The sequence below is a fragment of the Polypterus senegalus genome, chromosome 1, assembly GCF_016835505.1.
Source record: "Polypterus senegalus isolate Bchr_013 chromosome 1, ASM1683550v1, whole genome shotgun sequence".
In the NCBI taxonomy this organism is placed as follows: Eukaryota; Metazoa; Chordata; class Cladistia; order Polypteriformes; family Polypteridae; genus Polypterus; species Polypterus senegalus.
Genome location: NC_053154.1, coordinates 166,098,795 through 166,125,914, shown reverse-complemented (window position 1 = coordinate 166,125,914; position 27,120 = coordinate 166,098,795). Strand labels below are relative to the sequence as shown.

General features: G+C 37.9%; 3 non-coding genes across 3 annotated transcripts; 1 reads left to right on the top strand and 2 right to left on the bottom strand.

Moving 5' to 3' along the window:
* The first annotated feature begins 9,632 nt into the window (after nucleotides 1–9,632).
* On the top strand, nucleotides 9,633–9,704 carry trnap-ugg. Its single transcript has one exon. It is a non-coding gene; the product is annotated as a tRNA-Pro (tRNA).
* Nucleotides 9,705–20,615: 10,911 nt separating this feature from the next.
* On the bottom strand, nucleotides 20,616–20,687 carry trnat-cgu. The gene has a single exon. It is a non-coding gene; the product is annotated as a tRNA-Thr (tRNA).
* Nucleotides 20,688–21,044: 357 nt separating this feature from the next.
* Nucleotides 21,045–21,127, bottom strand: trnal-uaa. Its single transcript has one exon. It is a non-coding gene; the product is annotated as a tRNA-Leu (tRNA).
* Between the last annotated feature and the right edge of the window lie 5,993 nt (nucleotides 21,128–27,120).

The following is a 27,120-nucleotide window of genomic DNA, read 5'->3' as shown; positions in this document are numbered from 1 at the left end:
ACTGTCATAGGATGCCATCTTTGTAACAAGCCAGTATGTGAAATTGCTACTATGCTAGATCTGCAAATGCCATTATTGGAAAGTGGAAGTACTTGGGAGCAATAGCACCTCAGCCATGAAGCAGTAGACTACACAAACTAATAGAGCTGGACCATCAAGTAATGAAGCACAAAGCAAGCAAAAATCACCTACTGTAGCTTTCACAAGAAAGTTTCCTCTGGAAGGAACATCCAAACAAGAATTTTGCCTTCATGAACAAGAACTGAGCTTCATGAAATGGGATTATATGGCCAAGCAGATACACACAAGCCTAAGACCATTATGCACCATGAAAGCATCAGCCGGAGTGGTGTAAAACATGCCACCATTAGACTCTGGAGCAGTGGAAATGTGTTCTCTTGAGTAATGAATCATGCTTCACTCTCTGGTAGTTTGGAGGATAAATCTGGGTTTGTCAGAAACCAGGAAGAATCAATCCAGTAGGTGACATAGGCAGCTGCCTAGGGTGCCATATTTTGAGGAGCACCATTTATAAAACTGCTCCAGACACAAGAGAGGACGCCCCCATGCCCCCGCCCCCAGTAATACTGGCTATACTTGTCATGGACAACAAGGGATGACATGTCTGTCCACCACGCCTAGAGCAATGTGCATTGACTAGCGCTGGCCAGGAGGATACTATCTTCCATACTGTAAAGTATGATGAAGGAGGAATAATGGCCTGGGGCTGATTTTCAGGGTTTGGGTTAGGCCCCTTGGATCCATTGAAGGTTATTTTTACTGCCACAGCATTCATAGTCATTTTAGACAATTGTACATTTCCTGCCTTTTGGCAACAGTTTGGGGAAGGCCCTTTTCTGTTCCAGCATGATTATGCCTTTTTGCACAATGCCAGGTCCATAAAATCATGGTTTTAATAGTCTGGTGTGGAGGTACTTGAGTGGTTTGCACATAGCCACAGGACCAGTGCCACCATTCATGTGAATTAAGCATTCATCTAGGGCACAGATCATAAGTAGGGGGGAAAACTCAGCCAAACAAGTTAGCTACCAAACAGTCAGTTGGCACACTAATAAGCTTGGTCTAGGATGCAAAATAACCTAGAACTGACACTACATAGCCATGATCGCAACCCTACTGGAACACTTTGGGATGAATTTGAACGGCAATTGGATTTGGGTCAAACATCAGTCTCTGATGTCACAAATGCTCTTTCAGCTGAATGGGCACAAATTTTCACAGACACACTCAAATATCCTGCAGGTAGCCTTCACAGAAGATTGTAGATTGTTGAAGTCCCAAAGGGGAGAGGAGGTGAACTCCTGATGGCCATGGTTTGGGAATGGGAAGTCCAACAAGCTCATATAGGTGTGAGGGTCAGGAATCCACAAAGTTCTGACCAAATAGCATAAGCACTCCCGCATAAGATCATTCCAAGTGAATAATAAACCTTTGAAATGGAGACTGACTCATGTCTAATGATGCAATGACATTTTAAAATTGTTTTAAATTATAGCTCAACTATCAGTGATGCTTCCAGAAATATTGATATACCTAACCCTAATATTTGTTGAATAATTAGGGTTAGAAAATAACCAAAATAGCGGCTAGAAAATGAAAAGAGTGTGGGCCCGGGTTACAACCTGGTAGGCGAGTCAAAATTTATAGAGTAAAATAATGAATCTAGTACTGAAACCTCAATAAAGCACATTATTTCTTTTTGTTGGAAATAAATATTAAATGTCTGTGATACATTTACAAAGCTTAAAACATGCAGCTTGTGTCTAAAATGGTTAATTGTAAATATCTTTAGTACAGTCTAAGACTGTAAAATTCATCAACAAATAGTGCATGTGTTGATGAAAGCCAATATCTATAGAGGAAGATAAGAGCCAAAATTAATGTGCATTTGAAATATCCAGACATGGAGATATGAAGACATTCAATGAAGGTGTTCAATGAACCACTGGGAGTCATGCAGTTGTGTAGGTAAGGCATAAACTGAAGATGTAAAGCTAAAGCTCATCATTATTAATGTGCGTTCCATTATGGATTCCTGCGTAGTGAGATGAGGTTTCATTTGCAAAGTAAAACTCAAGACTTTGGCAAAGGTGGGTATAAATGCAGAAGCCCCCACTGTTTCATTTTTGATGGAAAATCAGGAATTATATTTGTAAATGATATGAGGGAGGAGGGGTGAACCTCCTAATAAATAAATAAATACATAATTAAAATGAAGATACATAACTCAGTCAGAGGAGACAAGTCTTAGTTGTAGTAGAGTAGAGCAGGGTTCCTACACTCTTAAAGATAAACATGCCAGAGCAGTTTTTCAGAGATATATCACAGGGGAACTATTTTGGGTTCCCAAAAGACCCATCCACATAAAGTTTCCAGAAAGAACATTTAATTATTTAGATGGCAACAGGCTCCACACAGTAAATAACCACGAACAGATGGTAACAGATTTGTGAAATACCAATGGGTCCTGCCACAATCATCCAGTAACACAGGCTACATCCAGGTTTTCTTATGTTAGTGTCAGGCAGGCAACCATACATTAAAGATTTAATTTTCTTTAGGAAGTTTTTCAAAGCACAAAGAACCAACTTTATATGCAAAGAACCCATCCCAGAAAAAAATGGTGCTTGGTCAAGCAATGGAGCTATGAGAAACCACACAACATGATTAAGAACAATACAGTGTCATTAAAGAACCATTACTTTTAATAGGTAGGTTAACAATAGATAAAGATGGAGGATTTTATTGTTTCAATAATTCAAGAGAAGACTTTATAATTCATTGTTTTTTGTCTAACTGCCTTTGATTGAGCAGGTGTGTATCCATACTTATTGTCACCTTTAAAATATGAGGACCACGGCACTATACGAGGTGGTGGAGGTAAGGGTGATATAAGGCCTCAAAAACTGTTGCCAATTCTTAGTTTATCTGAGCCACCAGCAGACACTGTTATGCCCTTCTGCGGTGACTGGCGACTCATGACACTCTTAAATGATTTGGAAAAATATGAGAAATCGTATTGTGCTACAGAAAACTTCAGCTCAACTAATAAAACAAACATAAAAAAATGAATACTCAAAAGTGGAATTGTAGCAACCAATGTTAGCATTCTGATATCAGCATTTTAAATAACTGTAGAAGAGAATTAAAACATTTTTAAAAACTGTCCCAGTATGAGCTGGTTGCAGGAGATTCTGGTTGTCCTACCTAAAGTATATTAAATGATAAAGTACTGTATTTTCATAGTGAAAATCCCATATCAGAGAGTTACCTGGCTTTGTTCTTCTTCAGCACTTACTCCCGAGTTGTGCCAGCCTCTTTTGAGTAGTAAATGAGCCATTAGAAAGGTACTGGGTTACATTCAGTCCAAATCTGACATGTCACCCATCAGTTAATGGCTTTAGCACATACATCAGTTTGAGGGCTTAGTATTCCCAGTACTCTGTATTACAAAAGCAGTTTACAAGCACTGGCTGCCCACTACTCTGAGCTGGGTAAGCGGAATTTAATTACAACATGAACAACTGCACAGAAAGGATGTACAAAGCAACATACTTAAGTAGAGTCAGGAGACACAAGTCCCTACTGTTTAAGTTTTTTTAGTTATAATAAACTGGCACACATTAAATCCACGTTAGGTGATCTCAGTTACCCTAAAAGTCATTACTATATTTCTATCCTGCTGAAATAGAACAAAATGTTAGTTCACCCTTGATAATAAAAGAGCATTCTACTGGTTGTAAATTTAAACCATCTCAGCAATTTCTTCTTCTACTGATCCCAAAATGGATAGAAATCCTTTCTGAATGATAAGTAAAGAAGTTGCACTTATTTACAGTATGTATCAATGTCCAGAAAATGTTAGAATTAATTCATTAAGCAGGTTCATATCCTACAGGTTTATTACAGAGAAAGTGGAAAAGCCTTATTGATTTTTGGGTAGTGCTAAAGATATTTATTATTATGTTTAAAGGTATTTGTATAATTTACAAAACTTCACCTGGTTTTGAAATGACTCAAAACCTGATTTCATCTTATAATGAAGTCTAAAAGTAATAATAATAGTAATAATACTACATTTTACTTTTTATAGCGCCTTTCCCATGCTCAAGTAGTTGGCACATAAATCTAAAAATGTGCTGGCAAATATCTGTTTTTGCTGTCTCTTCTTGGGAAAGAATCTGAGTCCTATTGTGAAACATTATGAAAAGAAAATATTTTGCAAACTGATATAATAATTGCTTTAGTTAAGTTGCTCAGTTTACTGAATTCTTTCTGTGAGGTTTGTGAAAAAACTAAGAGTTTCACACAATGACAATTATAGGCATACAGTACATGCACAGGTAAGAAGATGTCCACATTCTTGAGGATACGGGTAAGGTGATGTTCACACTGATTGAAATCTAATGTTTGAGATTTGTGTTGTTGGAATGGATAATACAATATTAGAAAGGGGCATTATATAAGTTTATATTTTAAATTTTAGTAGGACAGAGGTACAGAAATTCTTTCAATTGTTGTAAATGAGGTGTTATGCTTTTTATAAACAAAGGAGTGGATGATTGTAGCTTTCCCACTTAAAACACACAAGGCTTACATTGGGGATGTGATATACCGGGTCCATGGCTCAGAATGAAAGCCCAGTTTTTGAATAAATAATAGTGGCTTAAAGAGGGGGTGTGGTCATGTGGACGGAACAGGTCCTGGACGCTACTTGAGGCGGGCGTTTCCTCTCTTATGTGCACAGGTAGGGAATCGTCTGCATCTGTAATTGAAGCCGGGAGCTGCTAATCACTACACCTGAGCCACGTCCCCAGGATAAATAGGAGAAGCGCGAGGCAGAAAGGGGGAACGGTGAAAGGAAGAGGCAGAGAGCTCCATGAGAGAGGGGGGTTAGGGAGTCAGCATGGTCAGGGGTCCCAGATGAAGTGAATGATCATTATACCCACTGAGTTAATAGAAGAGTGGGTACGATCAGGGACAAGTCCGTTCTCTGGATCAGAGGGACAACTTCGAGTGCGAGAAAGAAGACGGGAGGAAAACCGAACCTAAGCGGTCAGGCAGACGCCGGTGGAGGCAGCCAGGACGGTTGTCGGTAATGTGAGGACCGAGGTGGCGGAAGTCTCGCCCGCTGAGCATAACTTGAAAGAGCTGGAGAGACTGGGAGCTTGGCTGGTGTGACCCCAGTGCTGCAGCAGGATTTTAATCTCATTTTAGCCTTGTTTTAATGCCTGTGATATTTACCTTTGTATTGGATTATTTAATTAATGTTTTGATTGCACTGCATTATTTATTTGGACATTGTGTTGATTTTGTTGTTTTTAATTAATGCACTTTGCACCTTTTTGCACCATCCCCTTGGTTCATGATGTCTTCACTGTCCAGCTCATCTGGTTACATTACTGACTGTGTCGAGTTCAAGAGCTCCCAAAACAGAGATGGGAGCCTGGAGCAGATGATGTGCAATCAATTATTTTGTGTATTATAAAATACATCTTACAAATGAATATTGTCTTGCCCACTACTGATCTTGCGTCATGAAATAATCTGCAAGTGTGATCTGTGTTAAGCAAAGAATAATAAATAGATCATACTGTATTTATTGCCCAGTATTTTACACGCAGAAAGAATATATACTAAATCATTAATACTGATAACAACACAACTTGTTTCATATCTGTATGGGAAACAGACAGCAAAGTTGGAAATACTTTCAATGACTTGCTCATTTAGACAATTTACTTTTCAAAGTGTAGTTCTGTTTAGAAATGTGAATTATTTGACACCATAAATGGCCCCAGTATGAGCCCTTTTGACATCCACTTTAAACCTAAGAACTAAGTTACCCGAACTATTCTTTAACATTTCAGTAATTATTTACCACCCTGATGCTGATCTTTCTGATCATAATAGGTAATTACAATAGCAATTGAGGAGAAGAATTTATAATAAATTGCAGAATTACAGTATTTGAGGGTTCCTCTAGAGTGCCTCATTCTCTTGCACGATTTGGCTCAAAAACTAATCAGCACATTGTCATCTCATAACAGACTTAAGTTTCGAGTTTGGTATTTTTCTGTCCAGATGTTTTAGCTCTAGACCATCCTTAATAAACTTTGACACACAGACACACCCATCATTGTGATATCGATTTTTTCGGAATCAGGGGACCCTAAATTGTCGAGATTCATCAAAAACTGGAGATCGAAATTGTTGACGATTCTAAAGCTTTTGCTCTTCCCCCACAGACGATAGGTTATGGTGAGGGAGGGCGCAAAGCAAATATTACTGGACAACAGTTTTTTTTCTAAAGTTTTTCTTCTTACATTTTTTTTACTATAATCATAATTTCAGATTGACTGTATCAAGTAAAAATTTGGAGAAACATAAAATAAACTTGTATTAAATTTAGCTTTTAATGATGCTCACACATTGTTTCAATTCATCCATCTATCCATTTTCCTAACCTGCCTATCCAGGGCTGAGCTACAGGGCCTCTGGTGCCTATGCCAGCAATAACCCCTGAACAAGGCACTAGTCCATTGATTGAGCTAATAATGTTTTTCTTTTCACTTTTGTTTGTACACAACATCTGATATTTCTCATTTCAGTGTCCAACAATAGTCTGCCAACATTGATAAATTTTGCTTGCCCCCATACTGCTGCTCTTCACTGAATGTTCCAAGATAACATGGATGAAGTGCAAGTGTCAATGCAGAAAATTATTCTTTAGCCACATGTTGCACTTCACGACTTTTTATGTTTGAGGCCTGTTTTCAACCAGGTGGACATAGTTTGGTCCTCTGTAGCTGTCAAGAGAATTCTCAACAATATCCTTGAATACCTTCCAACTGATTTCCTCCAGGCCCACTAACAGATCTTTAAACTGGTTGTAATTGATGGCATATCTGATTTGTGGACTGACAACACTGCCTTCCTCAATCTTGGCATCACTAATTCATGGAAACATTTGCTTCAAATATCAGAATCCTTCATCTTTCTTGTTCATTGTTTTTAAGAAAATTTTAATCAGTCCAAGTTTTATATGAAGAAGAGAAAAATAATATATGTTTGTTTAGTCAACAACTGGTTTATGTACTTTTCTGCCCTGGAAACAAATTCTTATGGAATGTCTAGTTTATTTAAATATAATGAGACTCTTTAGCATGGCTGTCTCATTTGCAAATGAAACAATAGTACTTTGTATCTGAGCTGCATTCCGAGTAGCAGTGCCCCTACGTTTAGATCACCACAGATTTTCCAGTTGTAATTGTTGCACTGTATTTGTATACTTGTGCAACTGCATGAGAGGAAATCACAATATATGCAATACCAAATAAATTGGCACATGATAGGAAAATATAAATGTGATCAGCAGGTCAAAATCCGTAAGGTACTGTACATCCAAAATTGTTCAGGATGCAAAATCTTCATTGACCAGTGTTTTCTGACATAAAATGCACACTGACCTGTGTGCTCTTTTTATTTCCTAGTGTTTTCTGAAATGTTTAAAAAAAAACCAAGACATACAAATCCCATTTTTCCTTGCAGTGTACATTGTGCACAGGTGGAAGAGAGATTCTTAGCCCTTGCAAAGTGTTGGGATGCCAATCAAGTTTCTCCCTTTATTCTTGTAGAGTCCAAACTGAACAGACGCTTGATGGCACTGTAATAAACAAAAATTGAGTCAAAAACTGTCTTGGGAGCTCCAGGCTTTTTAAAGGCTTTGTTTCAAATGAGATTCCGAAATTTAGGGGTGTCTCTCTTTTTTTATACTGGTCCAGGCAAAAGGTATAGTTAGTATCTTCAGGGGGTGTCTTCTCTGAGCTAAAGAAGAAAGAGACAAGTCTGCTAGAGGTAGCGCCATCTCTTACTCCGGAGGGGTATTAAATATCTGTGATGAGTTTTGAGATGTCCCTCAGATGCACATACATGTACACATTGTAAAGGATAGAATGAACCAATATAAAAATTATAATTGTGAGATACTGTGTAGGAGTGTGACTGCTCCAATGGTATACTTTGATTGCACCACCACTAGAGCCCAGTGAAATTTGTATTGAATTAGAGCAAAGCAAACCTCTAAGGTTTATTTCTTTGAAAGATAACAGGAAAACTAAATGTAGTTTTAAAATGTTATTAGACATACTTAAATAAATGAAAGTAAAACAGCAAACAACAAATCATCTGTACCATTCTAATAAAAAGGGGTTGACAAAAATCAACTTTTCTGATTGCAGAAATATAGTCTTAAAATAAAAATCAGTGCTCTTTCTTTCAACTTCAGCAAGTCATATACAATTGTAAATCACGCAGATAATGCATGATGTTGGCTTCGGCTTCCTTATACCTACTTTCGAATAGGCAAAAAAATATCAAAATTAAATACTGTAAAAGGAAAGGTCTTGAGTAATAGGAGTATTAGGTTCATTTTTGTTGGCATGATTATTGCATGAAAGTGTGCGTTTATGGCAAAGATAAATGATCTGGCACCAGAGTTTTAATATTGTTGAGGCGCAGTTCTGATGTGGGTCTCTGGATAAAATGTATTGATGATGCCGACTATGTATTGATGTTTGCGCATTTTGATGAATTTCGCGAGTTCTAATCTGATCTTAGAGATATACACAATAGTGTTAGTGATACACATAATTGTGTTTGAATGCCGAGTTACACGTTTTATTTCCGTTTACGGTTCCTTCTTGAGTAATAGCTCAAAAAATACATATGCATTCATTATTATTATTTCAACATAAAAATAACCCATTGTTTTAGAAACATGTGCATAATGGAATTTTGCTGTACTTCTAAAGAAAGAAAAAGATGAAGAAGAAAGAATATATTTTACCTGTTTGTTTTTCTGAATACAGCGTCTAACAAAGGGTTGATTTCACCTGACTGCGGCTTGCCTTGGCTTCAGTTATATAGCAAGGTGTGTAGCTAGCTTGGTACTCACACGTATTGACACCATCTATCTCAAACGGCATATTTATGTGGATTTTAGGGCTACCTTTTGATTGAGTGCCAGGCTTGACAAAATGTAATTATTGTCCGCCTTCTTCATGCTTAAGCACCATTGCTCGCCAAAAGACCTACTACAGTACTGTACTTCATATCTCTTGCTGCCTGCCTATGGGAGTGAAGAAAGGAAAGGCGACTAATGACTATTAATTACATTATTTTCTCCCGGCTTCCAGGGACGGCATTGGTTAGTGTTGTCATCCATTTAATCGCATGACAATTGCAAGATATTAAAGAGCTGTAAGCAATGTTAGGTTCGTATGTAAAAAGAGCGACGACGTTCAGGCCCAACCACTCCCGTCGCCTTATTCTGGCTTGTGGCAAAATAATTAAATACAGTTTGCCGTTTTGGAGCTTACTAGCCTATATCCATGCGTCTAATTTTGAAACTGTCCTAAAACTACTTATGACATCATTTTAATATGTAAATAAAGATTTCACACGTGTGTGCTACCGTTAATTATTTTAAGCAACATATTTCGACACAGACGCATTGCAACACTTCAGTTAAAAAAACATTTAAAACTTTGTGTAAGAACTACTCATTTTAGTACTTCTTGTAAAAAATATTGTAATGTGTTTTTGTAAGTGGCTCGTTGGTCTAGGGGTATGATTCTCGCTTTGGGTGCGAGAGGTCCCGGGTTCAAATCCCGGACGAGCCCATGTTTTTCTATTTTTTTTTTTGTTAACAATTATTACATTTTGGTTTTTCAATTTGTATATATAAAGGGTGCGGGTTAATACAACCAATTTGTCTTTTTCTATGCGTATTCGGAAAGTACTGTAAAGATGAATCGGCAACTCATATTAGTTAAGCTGTAAGAAAGGAATATACCAACACCGGGGAACGGTGCTGAGGGGTCGCCGAGACGATGAAGCGCAACTCAGTTAACAACATTTCAACAGTAACGATAAAGAACGCCTACATCGAGTATACTAAACTTCTTTGTAATCATTAATAATGACTAGTTTCCAGCTGATGGTGTAGTCTTGATTTTCATTGTGCACACAAATCCGTAAAACCCCCCACTACCACCCTTGTCTTACAACAGACATTTTGTTCACAATACGGTAAGACGTTTATAGAACCATGTGACATAAACGTGACATGCGATTGGCTGTTCAGCAGCGCTCTTGCGAACTGCTGCTAAAAGAGAATCATGGCGCAGCCGTCCAGGTGGAAGGTTTCTGCAGAGCTGTGTAATTACCAAAGAGAGAGAAAGCTAAGAGTTGTGTAAATTGGTATTAGGGATTAGGAATGCGATGGATAATGATAAGGGCATGTGGCCAGAGTAATGTTATACGCCGTTCTTGTTGGTCGTAATAATGGTGGAAGTTAGTGGAGGAGCTTGGAAAGCAGGTAACCTTGTTTGCAGCCATGCTATGAATGCTCCCCCCTGCACCAAAAGATACGGAACATCTACGAAATATGAGCTTCACGGTGAGAAATGTCACATTAACGTGCCAATAAATAGTGCCTCCATTAAGGCCGTTTTTTATGTTCGACTTTGACTTCTTGTGACGTAATGCTGACCTTTCATCTATTTTCGTTGTAGAAAATAACAAACAGTATATCAGTCGGCCAGAAAAAAATATTCTGTACTTTTGTTATATTTATGTCACACATTTCAAATCCAAGAATTCTTTGTGTGATAGCTGCATAAACCCTTTTTTCCATTTCAAAGTCCCTTGTAATTTTCAGAGGTTACTATTTCAAAGCAAGAGACATTGCTGATCAGTTCTCTGCTACTGCAGTAAAGTCCTGTAAGTGTGCAGAAAAATGGAACAAAATAATTCTGTATTTTATGGTCACTTTGAATATGACTAGTTACTGGTAGATTAATTGTATGTAATTGATCAGCATTTTTGTTAAGCTGCATATTTAAATAACACTACCTCCATCCTTTTCACAATTATATATATATATATATATATATATATATATATATATATATATATATATATATATATATATATATATGGTAATAACCAGAGGAAAAGCAAATACTGTCTTTATTCTTTTGATGTTGGGTTTGGTAAAAACTCTAAATAGGCAGAACCTTCTGGCTTTCCATTTACTGAATTTGCCTAATTTAGTGTCAGGTTTGCAGGAAGCCTTAACCCTGGGGTGTTTTAAGTTTGGTACTGGAAGGCTTTTTGCATACTGAAACAATTATTGCTCTTTAACACTTCATTTCAACAAGATTCCCAACCCAAAATTGCATCTTTTACTTTTAAACTTGTGTTTAAACCTTCTTTGCCGCCTGACAATTAATGCTGAAAAAATGATAAAGGAACCAGCATCCCACTACATAACTTGGACCCAGGTATAGATGTGTAGGTTCAACATGGAGTGTCTGTTTTTGTAAAATATTTGGAAAGCAATGGAAGAGACAAATCACTTGGATGATATTCTTACAAAATAAAAGTCTACAATATAAGAATGCCTTGACATGGCAAAATAAAAGCCACAGAATTAAATAGATAGATACTTTATTAATCCCAAGGGGAAATTCACATATTCCAGCAGCAGCATACATAAAGAACAAAAATGCCAAGTTATCCACAATGATTAGGTTCTAATTAAGAAACTAGGTCGGAAAAAAAGGAAAAAATCTACAACCCTCCAGAAACAAACTTATGGACCCTTGACATAGCCTATCTGAGCAGTTTTAAGTATAAGACAAGAACCAAGCCTAGAGGTGATGGCACTTTGTTATTATGCTTTAAGCAGAGTGCACCGTCATAGACAGCACTTTGTCACCAGGGGGAAATGTGTTTTTTATATATATATATACACATAAGCTAAATAAGTAATATAACAATCTCTGAAATACTGTACATACCAGAGTGATTCAAAGGAACCAAATGGAGAAGAAAAAACCTGACTGGGTTCAAGATATAAAAGAGCAGTCACATTGGGGCCATTGTGCAGGTATATTGTTGTTTGTATAGCCCCACTAGTGACTCTTGACACAGTTCTGCTGAGTAATTCATTGTCTGAAAGTAGTCATAGTGTGTCGGAGTGAGGATGTGCAGAATTCTTTTTAATAGCACTGTTTTGTTTTCATTCTGTCCTTTACTATGACCTCCAGGGGGTTCAGATTCTTTCCCAAAATGGAGCTCTCTTGTTTGTGTTAGATATAACACCTATTAGGTCAGAACAATTTCTACTTCATAATGTATAAATAATGTGTCAAAGTTTTTATATACCCCAGCTGAAATATACAGAACATCATTTCATACAGCACTATGAATAAGTGTTATAGAGATATTCCAGGGCAATAAGAAGATACAGATGACACTGTCACTGATGGAAATTATGCAGGCTGTCCAGTGAGAACATAATAAGAAATACGGTATATATAAAATAATTGTGCAGTCACAATTACAAATTTCTCAAATATTTACATATAAACATTAGGTATATACTACATTACAATGTTAATTTCGTTACACCTACTAGAATTCACCAAGAATATTCCAGGGTACTACAGCTATAGTATAATATGATAATGCAAGAGAAAGTGCATCTGAAGTAAGCAGTAACTGCAATAAGCATATCAGCTAAACATATAGCATTACTAACAGTGAAAAGGAATAACATGAATAGAGTTTAAAAGTAAGAAGAACCAAAAGCTTCTTTAATATAAACATTTTGAAATATTAATTATAAATAAAAAAAATATATGCATATTTTATATATATATATATACACAGTATATATATATAGATTGTAAATGCCTTAAGGGATGGAGTGGCACCCCAACTGCCATGAGGGTTAATTGATGGCTCATATGGGAGGCTGGAAATGATGGACACTGCAGTACTTGAGCTGCCAGAGGACACTGCAGAGAGAAGAACTCCCTGTTTTGCAGAACTTCCACGTGACCCAGAAGTGCTTCCTTTATTCAGTGTTATGGCACCAGAAGTACTCCAAAATCCAGCATAAAAGAAGCTGCTTGACGTCTTGCAGATGGCAGGTGAGCTGGAGTCAGGCCGAAGAGCACAATGCTTGCTTGTATAATAAAAGTCACACTATTTGTATTCCTGTCTGAATGGATGCATTTCTTTTTGGAATATGAGGTGCCCCACATACATACATTTACACATATTTATATTTTTATATACATACATACACACGCACAGAGTACAGTGAGTAATTAATAAATAATGCATGCAAGTAATTTAAAGAAAAAAGGAGCACATTTAGCTGCACATACACACTGTATTTGAAGTAAAACAAATCTGAACACAGTCCAAAGTGTCTGGTAGAGTTGAGCATAGTAGTGCACAAGATGGAGTTATACTTGGCTTTACTTGAAGAAATGACTCTGACTGCCCTTTCATAGCATGAGATGGTATTTATGAGGATGCAACATCCCAAATCTGTTGGCTGAGAGGCAGTATGAGATAAACGGGTGAGTGACAAAATGACTTTCAGACTGGGCAGTCGTGAAGTAAAAAGAGGCAATACAGACAGTCTAACCTGCTCAGACATTGGCCAAATGTACCTCAGAACTGATTCACACTAAACTGTTATGGACATCCTTATAGCACTCTCTTGAGGCATGTGGCCACTACGTAAAAGAGAAAAGGTCGGCTGCATTTGGGGTATTTACGCCTTTTTATTAATACCATTAACCAACATTAGGCAATTTACAGAGTAAACAAGATCACAACATAGTATCAGACATTATAGTTTCACTTCTGATTTCTAAAAATATTTGAAATTTTTTAGAACATACAGTTTCATTCTTTAAAGGTAGCTTTTCTAAGAACTACTGTCAATAAACTGGCCTCCACTTGGAGATAAAGTACGTGTATGATGCACTATCTTTATCAATTTTAAACTATTAGAAATAAAATACTTGACCTCATGGAATAAACAAGCAGCAGTTATTGTTTCTTGAGGCGGTGTGTTGTGTCCAGGGAGTGCTCTTAGACATGTGCATGTAGTAGTATTAGTATCACATGCACAGAGTACAGTATAATTCTTACTTGTATGTCAAAGCAATATGTCACCACTCTCCATCTCCATGATAAATAAGGATGCAAGGATGAAAGTACAGAGCTGTTTATCACGTATATTTACATCTTTATTAGAAGTTATGTGTATCAGAACACATGCATTAAAATAAGTAATTTGTACTCCTTAAAAATACTTTCTTCTGTGTTTTTTTTGACTTACAAATATTTGATATTACACACTTGTAAAATTCATCAGTTGAGGGTCATGATAAGCCAACACTCATCCTAGTAGCATGAGGTTTAAGACAGGAAGCCAACCTTGGATGGGATGCTAGTTCACCTTAGGACGTACTCACTCATAGAAAAATGATAGATTACAACAACATACAGCTCTGTGAACACAACACTAATGACTGCTGGGCACCCACATCTCAGTAATTTGTGAAGAGCACAGCCAAATGGCTAAAACTCCGTGGTTGCATTAACAGTCTTTTAACAGTTTTTGAGACAAAAATTTGAATTGCATGACACATTTATCTGGAGGTATAATAATTTGAATTGCATGATACATTTACCATGAGATAATTCTGACTCAAATGCCATATCTTATATTAGAATTCTAGTACATTGTGATACGTCAAGCTCAGTGCAAAGTTTATACATTACAAACTGCAACCTATTTTAAAATGCATCCTTATAGAATTGTTCTTATTTGGATGGAATTATTACAGCAGTTGCCTGGGTATATTTCTTTGTGACTATATACTGGAAAATGCTGATTCAGAAAATAAATAGATTCATGACCACAATAAAAAGTATTCTCATAAAGTGACAAAATATGAAAGTGGTATGCTGTAGTCGAGAATGGATGAAAATACACTAGTTCTAATAAATTATGCTAAGGCACAAAAGCATGTTGTTTCTGTATTGCAAAACAGCACCTAATATTTCCTTCTCCTTGCCCTTTTTGGTCGCTTATCTCCCAGTTTCCTCCCACAGTCCAAAGACATGCAGGTTAGGAGAATCAGTGCTTCTACATTGGCCCCTTATGTCTATGTGTGTTCACCCTTGGACTAGCACTCTGTTCAGGTTTTATTCCTGTCTTGCATTCTGATTGCTTCCTTGGGACCTTGACCTGGATAAGCATGTTAAGAAAACGGATGGTTTATTCAAGGTATGATGCAAGCAGTGTATCAGCACAGCACCCTATTGATGGTTCTACTTTTGACCTCACATTGCCATCTACAGTGCATCCGGAAAGTATTCACAGCACATCACTTTTTCTACATTTTATGTTACAGCCTTATTCCAGAATGGATTAAATTAATTTTTTCCTCAGAATTCTACACACAACACCCCATAATGACAATGTGAAAAAAGTTTACTTGAGGTTTTTGCAAATTTATTAAAAATAAAAAAACTGAGAAATCACATGTACATAAGTATTCACAGCCTTTGCTCAATACTTTGTTGATGCACCTTTGGCAGCAATTACAGCCTCAAGTCTTTTGAAATATGATGGCACAAGCTTGGCACACCTATCCTTGGCCAGTTTCGCCCATTCCTCTTTGCAGTACCTCTCAAGCTCCATCAGGTTGGATGGGAAGCGTCGGTGCACAGCCATTTTAAGATCTCTCCAGTGATGTTCAATCGGATTCAAGTCTGGGCTCTGGCTGGGCCACTCAAGGACATTCACAGAGTAGCTTTGGCACATGTGCAGGTGCCAGGTCCTGTTGGAAAATGAAATCTGCATCTCCATAAAGTTTCCTGGTAGATGGCTGCGTTGACCTTGGACCTCAGAAAACACAATGAACCAACACCAGCAGATGACATGGCACCCCAAACCATCACTGACTGTGGAAACTTTACACTGGACCTCAAGCAATGTGGATTCTGTGCCTCTCCTCTCTTCCTCCAGACTCTGGGACCTTGATTTCCAAAGGAAATACAAAATTTACTTTCATCAGAGAACAGAACTTTGAACCACTCAGCAGCAGTCCAGTCCTTTTTGTCTTTAGCCCAGGTGAGACGCTTCTGATGCTGTCTCTTGTTCAAGAGTGGCTTGACACAAGGAATGCGACAGCTGAAACCCATGTCTTGCATACGTCTGTGTGTGGTGGTTCTTGAAGCACTGACTCCAGCTGCAGTCCACTCTTTGTGAATCTCCCCCACAGTTTTGAATGGGTTTTGTTTCACAACCCTCTCCAGGGTGTGGTTATCCCTATTGCTTGTACACTTTTTTCTACCACATCTTGTCCTTCCCTTCGCCTCTCTATTAATGTGCTTGGACACAGAGCTCTGTGAACAGCCAGCCTCTTTAGCAATGACCTTTTATGTCTTGCCATTCTTATGCAAGGTTTCAGTGGTCATCTTTTGGACAACTGTCAAGTCAGCAGTCTTCCCCATGATTGTATAGCCTATACAGAACTAGACTGAGAGACCATTTAAAGGCTTTTGCAGGTGATTTGAGTTAATTAGCTGATCAGAATGTGGCACCAGATGCCTTCAATATTGACCCTTTTCACAATATTCTAATTTTCCGAGATACTGAATTTGGGACTTTCATTAGTTGTCAGTTATAATCATCAAAATTAAAAGAAATAAACATTTGAAATACATCAGTATGTGTGTAATGAATGAATCTAATATACAAGTTTCACTTTTTGAATGGAATTACTGAATAAATAATCAACTTTTTCATGATATTCTAATTTTATGACCGTCATTATTTAGGTCATTAAGTCATGATGTTATGTTTACTTCTTGTTACTTTTCACAACTTTTTTTCATTCCTCAGGAGAATTAAAGTGTCACCTTCTCATGAAAGTATTGCCAATCAACTTCTTTTCGCTGCGGTGGGTTGGCACCCTGCCTGGGATTGGTTCCTGCCTTGTGCCCTGTGTTGGCTGGGATTGGCTCCAGCAGACCCCCGTGACCCTGTGTTCGGATTCAACGGGTTGGAAAATGGATGGATGGATGGATGGACTTCTTTTTGACTCGACATGTGGTACTCTTTGTAGGTGACTTCAGGGTAGGGGTGTCGCGCATTACCAAATTTAAGGTAAAGACGCCTTAAACCGAGCCGCGTTATTTATATGGATAAAAGTATGGCAGCGTAACGGAAGTGCGCTTACCGTTTGTGTGTTGAAGGCGCTGCGTTGGGAACGCGGGGCTGTTTAAAAGATAAGGCGCGGTGAGCCTAGGCACACGTAGAGCCCGTTATAATGGCCAGTACGTGCTCTTCTGCCCCGCGCAGGCGGTTTAGGGTGCGGCGCGCCTGAAATAGCCGGCATTTGCTTTTGTAAGATTAAGTCTGAGATGGGGACCCCGTCTGGGAACTTACTGGTGTGCTTGAGCTCAGTAGAGGCGTTGACCGTCTCATGGAAGGGGGCTTACACGTGAGCGACCGGCAGGGGTTTCGATTTTAAATACAAAGTTGCTCAGGGCATGGCGTGAACGTGAGAGCGTCTACCTGGACAGGTGTGTGTGGTAGACGGAGTGGCAGATTGGCTGGACATTCTTGCCAGTTATATTTAAGGAGATGCCGGCCAACAGGGGTCGTCAGTGGACCTAAAGGCGAGGTAATCTAAGCAGTGCTGAGCAATTGAATGAGCATTTGTGATTTTAACGGCTTTGCAAATATTCTTTTTGTACATTTATTTTGATGGAGGTATATATTCTTATTTGGTGTTGGGACAGTTTCGATTTTGGGATTGGTGCCTTTGTTTTTTCTATACACACACACCTGATTGTTTTTCTTGTGCATTTTTTTCACTTTATTTGTTTTTCCTGTTGGAAGAGCTTCTTGAGCCTGAGATAAAAGAGGGCTACCTTCATTGTTGGAGTGTGTGTGTAGTTTTTGTTGGAGTGCACTATTTTTGTAATTACACCATATTTTTCCCTTTTTTTTGTTTTTAAAGGAGTCTCAATGCTGAAGGACTGTGAATCAACGCCCGTCTGACACTACTGCATTCATTTGTTGTACAACACTCTTGTAAATAAACTTGCACCTTTTACCCTTCCATTTTTGTCTGTGTCTCTTCTCTCCGCTTATCCTGTTCAGTTCATAAACTATCAGATGTCCAGCGTGTAGGCTGAGGCCACTTTCCCACCACACGGAATATCACAAGAGAAGGCTAAGTAGTCTTTTTATGTTTACTCAAAAAGTCATTGCTTAAGATGTGTTTTAGAAGACTCATAATAGACTGGGCAAAAAACCTAATAACAGGAAGGGAATAGTGTTTGGAGGTGTTAGCCATGAAAGCCTCTTCCATGTTGACCAGAAGACAGGTCTTCCAAACCAATGTTACTTTCAGCTCAGGCCCCAGGGCCCTGTAGATGAACCAGCCACAGAGGGGTCTCCTGCTGCAGCCAGACCCACATTATGTAAGTGTATCATAAAGTTACTTGTTACTCACTAAGATTTATTGTTTCCTGGAAATGTAGTCCTGTATCTACCCTGATGGATACTAATTAAATAATTATTTTCTAACTAGCAACTTGGCGCGCGCTACGCTGTGCGTTGAATGACCACAGTTGAAGAACTCAATCGTAAGGACCTCTCGTCGGGTGTCTCATTGGAACACTTTTGCCTCTTTCTTTCGCGATCACGGCATAATCAATCTTCTCTCTCTGTAGGGGTTTCAGTTGATTTTCGTTGTGCGGCAGAGACGCGTCGTTGAGCTAATCTGTGTGAATGCTGAGTGTCCGTTTCTTGCGAGCGACTGTCACGCCTTTGCCTCTTTGCTTCGTGATCACGCTGTAATGTGTCCTCTCTCGCAGCAGCAGGTTTAGTTGCGTTTCGTTTCGGCATTGTTCCGTTAGGTCTCCTCCGTACAAGTGCACATGGGTAGCTGAAGACTGAAAGGCATAGTGGGCATAGTGAAACACACGAATTGGTGACCAGGGGAACCATCCGACTCATACGCGGGGCTCGAAATACTCAAGTGCACATGTTATTTATAATTAATTTTTTTTTGTTATGAACTTCCCCAAAAAAGTTGATCCCTGTAAATAGTTAATAGTATATGAACAATATAATCTGTTGTAGTACGGGCGTTAATTAGCGTCACACCTCATAACCTGCATACACCACATGTTTGGCTGTAACGCCAGAAGCGCAGTGGACACTGTAAGGGTAGGTTGTGGTTTTTGTTTCTTTCGTGATTTTTTTTATTTCATTTTATTGATTATTTAATAGGTAGAGGGGAGAAGATGTTAATGTGACGCTCTGTGTATTTCTTTACTTTTGTTTTGAAAAAAATTTCGGGAACAGGAAAAATAAAAGCAAAGGGGAAAGAACGGAGGGGGTAAGCAGGAATTCTGAGAGGGGACGGACTGGGGCTTTTCTACGGGGCAGCTATACAGCCAAAAGGAACGCGGACCCGGACACCGCGCTGGGCTTTTATTATATAGATTAGTTTGTTCATATCTCAATTGTCATTTCCTTCATTAGTTTTTGTATTTTTTAATGTTAACACAATAGACATATGGAACAGAGGATGTAATATAATGTTACATGTTATAATTATAACTATACTTGTTATTTTTAACTTCCTTATACTTGAAAAAAAAACTGTTTTATAAACAAATTCTGAAACAAACATCTCAGTATTTTCTTTTCTCTGAATTTAAATGTCTGCAGATTGTCTAATTACTCTTATTTTGTGTTTCCAGATATCAGACACAGAAGAATATTTATTAAAAGTGCATCAGGAGTCCTTTTTATTTTTCCTAACAATGCACACTTTTTTTTTACATGGGTTACTAAAGTGTCAATGTAGACAGAAATATAGGCCTGAAAGACCTATATTCTTATTCAAAGCCACTATATTTCCCCAAATGTGGTGAAATGAGAAACCACAGCAGTTCACAAATTTGACTTGAAATCTAAGAATGCTATTGGTGTGCTGGCCAACCTCATAAAACAAGTATTAGCTGAGTTTAGGACATACTGTATTCCTAAAGGGGAATATCCGGCTTCTGGATTTAAAGCTAAGACATCTTTCTCCTGAGGTTTAAGGCTCAGATCTTGACCAACGAGACCTACATTAGCAAGTTTTCTGCAAGCCTCGTGGTGGCTACAGAGCAGCAAGTTTTAATCTCTTTGTCTGCATACATTTATTTACACAGGTGATCAAGTGTTTTAGCGTTGACTTTCTAGTAAAGCTTCAAACTTTACTTCTCTCTTCACAATTGATCCAAAACATGTTTCTTTAGCCCATTTTTTGGCACTGATTACACTTTCCTCACCTTCCCATTGGTCTTTCAGGCCTCCCAAAATCTTGCCTTTTTAGCCAGTAAAATTAAAAGAATGTAATAAAATTTTATGTAAATGTTGTCTTTTGGTTTCCTTACATCTTCTTCCCAGACAACATCAGGGCTGACCTGACATCATAATGGGAAAATTTAAGAATGGTCCTTAAATACCTTGTATAAACCCTCCTCTATAAATGCTTTAGTTGATTTGTGTGTATGAATGCTCACCTGTCAAAAGAATCCGGTGACTACAGGAGAGCTTTTTCCATCAATGACTCAAATGAAAGCCATCTGGGATTAATCTATTGTCCTCTGCAAAAACAGATCACACGCAGATAGTACCAAGGCCTTGGTGAGGTTTGAACTCACGACCCCTGGTTTACGAGACCAATGCTCTGCCTCTGAGCTACAAGGCCAGTTTCCTTACCTTTCTGCTAGGGATAAACATGCTAATTATCTCTTTTTTCTGCTTTTGCATTCCCAAGTCAATAAAGGTTGCAAAAGTTCCCGTGTGGTTTGACTGGCTAGTGATACTACCAGTACATAGAGAATGGTCAAGCTGTGAGTCTGTTGTGTACACTCAGGAAAGCATAGTTCCTTGTGGAATGGGAAGAAAAAATGTCTGGCTCAAGTAGTTCTTTGTCTCAAATACATTTTCAGCTCAGCTGAAGATGCACCAGCTGATGATGTTTTGTTTATAATGCCAAGCGATTTTTTTTTTTGTTGTTGCTTTTTCAAAGAAGCAAGTAAATATGTGCCCTTGAAAGGCAGGCTACCAGAAGTGGGGATTGAACCCACGCGGACATTCGTCCATTGGATCTTAAGTCCAACGCCTTAACCACTCGGCCATTCTGGTGAAAGAATCACGCACTCTTATTAACCTTTGTCTCCGCCACTTCATGACTCATGGCAGGAGTCCTACAAAAAAATGTTGTTCTGTTGTATTCGTAAAGAGGCGGAGATTTCTGATCTGGCTTACAATCTTTCGCAATAGTTTCTCAACCTTTGTGCCTCGTTTACGTCGTACAGTGCAGTATTTCCCAGTTTGCAGTCTTTTCATTTTGAGCATCTATTACATGTTTTAGTCCATCAGTTGAGCTTCCAAAATATTTCACGTATTGCGTGATCATCTTGAATTTGAATTGCGTTGTCCTGAGGATCTATCAACATAGTAAGGTCTGTGTACAGACAATTTGCTCTTCATCTGTAGATGCTTCTTGATTTTTAACCCCGGTGGCCAGTGCAGCTTTGCCGCCCTCTGAGAGCTGAGCTCCACCCCTGAATAGTCTCGTCAGTCAGGTAACACTAAAATCCCTAGAAAAATCTCCGTTTTCTCTGATCCTCCTACTATTCTTGACATGCGCGAGGAAACTTGTGTGTCCTTATCACTTCGCCAATTGCCAATTGCTTTTATTTTGCAAATGTGTCAATTATCGGCAGTCAAACTGTACTCATCTATCCCTTTATTCAGGCAACTGCGTATGCCCATCCTGCCACTAACCCTCTCTATTTATCATCCCCCGGCCATAATTTTCACTTTCAGCTCAAGACTGTGTTGAACATTTTATCTAGCAATGTGTTTTAAGGAATTATACAGGTAATGATATAACGAAGTAGCATTCTTTACACACACGCACAGTACAGTTAAGGTACATACTGAATGTATTTGGCTAAGAAAGAACGTTTTATTTAACGGAGAGAAAGAGTGGAGAGAGCGCATTTGCTCTGCACCGTTGGGTTCACATGCGCTCCCTTCAGTGCGGAACGGTAGTGCCGCCCTCACCTTGTGCCTTTTCACTGCGGTTTTATGTCTGATCAGCAAGACTAAATATGTCATATACACTATGATATTAGACAGAATGTGGGAAGTATAATAAATATGTCTACAAACATATTGGCGACATACAGAGAGGCAGCAACAGGCACGCGCCAATTGCATGCATCGACCCCGTGTGTGAGGGAGAACGCAGTCCGAGGTTCTCCACTGTATTTGATTAGGAAGTGCGCAAATTCAGCGATTTTTACTATAAAAATGGTCAAAATTATTGAAATCATACAGAAAACAAATTTATAGTACAGATAAGTAATAATAGACCCAACACAACATCATGGTAGATGCTAGTAATACCAAGTACTGTATGCTGTTTCCTTGTGTTCCAGTATAGATACATTGAATATCAAACACTATAACTATACAATATTACAATCACCCAAAAGTCACCAAAGGACACAACTAAACATTTAAAAATGCACTGCTTGTTTAAATAGTTTCTTTGAGGTTTTGCCAAAGAATTGTGCTGAAAGTGATAAGTATTATGTTTAAATCTTTTATGTGACAAGTTTATCTGAATCCATCCATGGCAGAAACCATTCAGTGTCAGATTTCCAGTGGAGACACTCAAGCACTGATCAGTAACGTAAGCTGCATCAGGTTGGATTCTGGTTTTATGATAACCTGTCATATTGTCCTGCTTCAATGATACTGTAGATTTATTAACCAATAAACAAGACAACTTTAAATATCTTAAAAAATAGTGTGGTTAACATTGGGGAAAAAAAACATGAGAAACCAAGTTTAATATTTTATCAATTTCCCAAATAGATAAAAGAAAACTTACTTTAAAGGTTTCATTTTCCTAAGGTTAATTTTCTTAAATATATTCTTGTCTGTCTCTAGATATCCTTGAACAATGGAATGTTAGCTAAGGTGGTAATATTTGATGGTTGAGCATCATCATTTGGACCTGAAAAGGGCCACATCATTTAACTGCTTTGTTACTTCAAATGTGTAAGAAAAGAAAGCAAATTATCTTTTAGCTTAAAATAAGAATGTATCACTTTTAGTAATAATACAAAACATCGAGAGCTGTATTTTGTATTTCTCAAATTTTATTTGGCCTGCTTTCCAATTTAAAATTTTTGCAATATAACAGTTTTCTCATCTTTACCAGTTTGCTGTAAAAACTTGGTGTGCTTTGCTATGGCAGTAGCACTCTGTCTGTACATTAATTCTCTGGATTCATTCATGTTAACTCTTTATTTGAATGTTACTATTCTTTCATCCTTTTAACAAGCCGAGAATCACATAATTGATTTCCCTTTATCACCCTACCAATGGTCACTACTACAGAAGCTGACATAGAACTGTCTGTCATGTTGTATAATTTTACCATAAGTGAGTTTGAGTAGCAAAATGATTTGCAGAACCCAAGGTAGGATCCTATCCAGCCCTTTCAATGGTTCATTTGGGCACACTGGAACTTTCCCATTAGACCAGTTAAAGATAACCAGTCTTCTTAATAGCAGGAGTGAAAATAATTCATATCAGAAGAAACTGTAAGTACAAAACAGAAAATATCTCATCTGGGAGTCAAAAGAGGCAGAAACAGTGCAAGGCAGCAGTGCTATCAAGGGTCTGAGCAAGCTGCCACTAAATGATAAGGAATTTGACAAACAATAGGAGACCATTTGATCCATCAAGCTGACTTGTTTAGCTATAGTAACTAAGCTGTTCCAATATTTCATCCAACTTCTTAAAGGTTGTTAGGGTTTCTGCTTCAACTACATGTCTTGCATGGGAGTTTGTTTCAAATTCCTATAACTCTTTGCAAAAAGAAGTGTTTCCTTGCTTTAGTCCTAAATGCTCTTCCACCAAATTCCCACTGGTATTCTTGCATATGTAATTCACTATTTAATTGAAAGAGTTCTGTTGGATCAACTGTATCAATGCCTTATACAATTTTGATGACCTAAATTAGGTCTCCACAAAGTCTACTCTGCTTGAGACTAAAATGTTTTAATTCTTGGAGCCTGTCAGAGTAGAACATGTTCTTAATTCCTGAATTCCATTTGTTTTTTCTCCTCTGGCTTGCACTAGTTACATTTCTTGTTTTAAGCATTATGTTAGAGAGACAGTGCATCATTAACAATTCTATGAGATCCACTATGTCAGTATTCAACTAAAATATAAATTAGGATACACAGTATTTGTACTGTACATCTCTTAGATTTTCATGATTAGGGTTTTGTTCTTTTTTGCCCTGGCAATATGGGGCTTATTAGACTGATAAGGAAAATCAGAGTGCTTTAAACAAAGTGCCAGCAGAATTGGACATGCACTTATTAAAGCAGAATCTTAATATCTCTATCATGCAAATAAACCTCCTGTGATTGGATTTACTGTTGCCTAACACTTTTCCAGTGCATTAATGCAGTCCAAGATAAATGCAGAAAAGAGTACAGTGCTTCAAAAGAGCTTTCCTATTTGTCTAGTGTAACACATAAAACAGAAAGTTGAAAATTAAAAGATCTTACTGTGGTATGCAAAAATAATGAACAGTCTTTTATGATTAATTATTGTTTATTATGATGTTGAACACCATGAATAAAGTCTGGAATAATCCAGATATTCTCAGAAACCATTTGAAGACAGACAGGCCAAATGGTTTGCATTTAGTTGTCATAAGAAAGACGGGGTTGTATTTGATCAAGGCCACCGTCTTTAAATTTAAGTAATGTCCAATCAATTCAATTTGCCACAGGTGCACTCCAGTCAAGTTCTAGAAAGTGTAGGACAAGGTGGGCATTGCCCATTCTACTAGGCTTTAGAGGCACACTAAGCCTGTTAAGGCAGCAGAGTTAGCAGACAGACAGATGCACGAAACTTTCAGCTTACTTTACCAACTAAGTGACTGAACTCCAACCTCTGCCTGGACTTCATCTGATAACAAAGGTGTAAAATTAAATTTTTTCCAGAGACCCCTCGGCAGATTTCATGAGCCAGAAGGTGTGAAACTGAATCAAGCAAAAACCCAAGACCTACTGTATATTTCAAGGAATGACAACCAGGATGAACAGAAGAACACAGCTATGAGTAGCAACTGATTTTGTAACTGGACGTCACTTTAATCCAATCAGGAGAGGTTAGAATTTATTCTTAAAAATTAGTTGTACACACACATACTCTCGGAGAGAGGGACATATGCCCCAGCTGTCTCAAGAGAACTTTGAGGAAATTCACTCTTCTCAGGGACATTCCTGAGCACACTCTCTACAAATGGCTGAAAATCTCTGAAATACAGTAACCTCTCTTTCTGAAACTAAAAGCCAACAAGCTGCTTTTTCTCTCTTTTGGGAGCTGAAACTGATTATCTTTTACTGTCTTTGGACAAGAAAGCAGAGATCCAGTCTAACAAACCATAGCCGTGTGGCAGTAACCTGAAAAGGTTGAGAAGTAGCCATTACTTCAAGATGGGACCTTCAGCTCTTGTTCCAGTAGGACATTCTTTCCCCTGTGAGGCTGCAGATAACACAAAAAATGGGCTTAACTGAAAGAACCACTGCACACCACAAATTAAGGATCATGCAGAAAAGAGGAAGAGTACATTTGAACATAAGAATTTTCCACTTGAACCCAGAGTAGCAACAAAGCAATAACTCCACACAACATTGGCCATCATCTTTAAGGATTTTATATTGTAAAACTGTTTATCTGTATCAAGTTAAATTAGGACTCTAAATAGCAAGTAAACTGCCAGCTTCTCTGTGTTATGTTTGTCTACCTATGTCTTGTCTTATATGCCAACATAAACATATACAATTATCATATTTCTAGAATCCTTGTGTTTATTAATACATTTTATTATTTTGTTTCTCTAAACAAGTGCGCTTTAGTTGCCTTGAAATAAGTCTAAAGCAGGGGTGGGCAAAGTCATTCCTGGAGGGCCACAGTGGCTGCAGGTTTTTATTCCAACCCAGTTGCTTAATTAAAAAAAAAAATCCTTGTCAATTATGTAATTTCAGGGCTTGTTAGTGCTTTAACTTTGCCATGTCAGGTCATTCTCATATCCTAGATATTTTTTCCTTTCTAAGGATCTCATCCTAATGATTTGAAGTTTAAAATAGATGAGTAATTCTCAGTCATTCACTTTTTTCTCTTCGTTTTCTTTCCAAGTATTTAATTAATTTAATGCTGAATTTCTTTTGTCATTTGCATCTGATTGCTAATAAGGGGTGATTAAAAAGCTGTTTAAGACTAAAATAAGCAATAAGGGTTCAAAATCTAAATGAGTGAGACAACTAAAATGAAGCAAAAGTGTTACTTGAGCAATAAGGGCTTCTTATGAAGCAACTTAGTTGGAACAAAAACTTGCAGCCACTGCGGCCCTCCAGGAATGACTTTGCCCAACCCTTATCTAAAGGTTGGAGACCAACCTCCTACAACTGAGAAAGGTAAGGTATCTAAAGTAGGAGCCTTTCTGAATTATTTAATCAATTACCTATCACTGAAAAAAGTATAACATTGATGTTGTTCATTCAATGTAAGTTTTCTCTTTCAAGCAACTTAAGATTAGTCATTTAGTGCCGTAGCTTGAAACATTTGGTTTCAGATCTCAATCAAAGTAAAAAAAAATGTGTTTGTACCAAAGTAAGTTATGGTGGAGGGAATAAATGTAAAAAATCCTATTTCACTTAACCTAATATTTTAGGTTGTTCATGTGCTGTGTTTGAGGGGTCGTTTGTATATTCTTCTGGTCTAACTTTCCAGCATGATGGCTTTCCAACTGCCAAAAAAGAAGAACACGTTAAAAAATTGATTAACTTCAGTATAAAACCCAATCACTCTAAATGTTTGCCTCAACTTAAAAATTATGGGATCAATAAGCTATAAAGAATTATATTGGTTCAGACTGAAAATATTAAGTGTGAATCATCACCAAACGTTTTTCAGTGTATATTGCTGAAGGCCAAAAAAGAATAGTGATTAACCAAGTTAAATCTCTCCTCCACCCCACATTACTTTGACTGTCCCTGGTTGGGCAAATTAAAATTCACTTTCCTTTTCTACAC